Raw genomic sequence first — 1048 nt, 5'->3', positions numbered from 1 at the left:
AAACCATTTTTTCTCAAACTATTCCATATAATCGGAGACCAGGGAATCCTCCCTGACTCCTTTTATAAAGCTAGCATCACCCTAATACCAAAACCAGACAGAGATGCAACAAGGAAAGAAAACTATAGGCCTATATCCCTAATGAACTTAGATGCAAAGATCCTGAACAAAATCCTTGCAAACCGAATTTAACAACACATCAAAGGCATTATCCACCTTGATCAAATAGGCTTCATCCCAGAGATGCAGGGATGGTTTAACATATGGAAATTTGTCAATGTAATATACCACATAAATAAACTGAATCATAACAAAACCACATGATCATCCTAATTGATGCAGAGGCCTTTCACAAAATACCACACCACAAGCAGTTCCAGTGGCTGGAGGCGGAGCAGCAGCGGCGGTCAGGCAGCATAGCTTCGGGAAAGTTCTCCTGCGCCTAGGCCCGCAGCAACCTCACAGGCCACCAAGATGCCCAAGAGGAAGGTGAGCTCAGCTGATGGTGCAGCAAAGGACGAGCCCAAGCGCATGTTGGCCAGGCTGTCCATGAAACCGGCTCCTGCGAAAGTGAAGCGAAGCCCAAAAAAGCAGCAGGAAAGGATAAATCTTCAGGCAAAAAAGTGCAAGCAAAAGGAAAGAGGGGAGCAAAGGGCAAGCAGGCTGAAGTGACTAAGCCAGAGACTAAAGAAGACATACCTGCCAAGAACGGAGAAGCAAAGAGTGAGGAGAATCCAGCCTCTGAGGAAGCGGGAGAGGAAGAGGCCAAGGCTGAGTAGTCATCCACCATGTCCATCAGCATCCCTGTCTCCTTCCTGTACAATCCAGGGGAGTATTGTTTTATCAACTATTTTGTAAATGCAAGTTTTTTAGTAGCTCTAGAAACATTTTGGTTTTTTTTGTTTGTTTGTTTTTTTTGATTTTTTGAGGTAGGGTCTCACTCTAGCCCAGGCTGACCTGGAATTCACTATGTAATCTCGGTGGCCTCGAACTCACGGCAATCCTCTTACCTCTACCTCCCAAGTGCTAGGATTAAAGGCGTGCGCCA

At 45.7% G+C, this 1048-nt stretch overlaps 1 pseudogene; it reads left to right on the top strand.

Annotated features, from left to right (window-relative positions):
- Nucleotides 1-474: 474 nt before the first annotated feature.
- On the top strand, nt 475-779 carry LOC101617531 (annotated as a pseudogene).
- Nucleotides 780-1048: the final 269 nt, after the last annotated feature.

Source organism: Jaculus jaculus, chromosome 2, assembly GCF_020740685.1.
Source record: "Jaculus jaculus isolate mJacJac1 chromosome 2, mJacJac1.mat.Y.cur, whole genome shotgun sequence".
Taxonomy (NCBI): Eukaryota; Metazoa; Chordata; class Mammalia; order Rodentia; family Dipodidae; genus Jaculus; species Jaculus jaculus.
The sequence above is the reverse complement of the archived record's forward strand: the minus strand, read 5'-3'. Positions and strand labels throughout refer to the sequence as shown.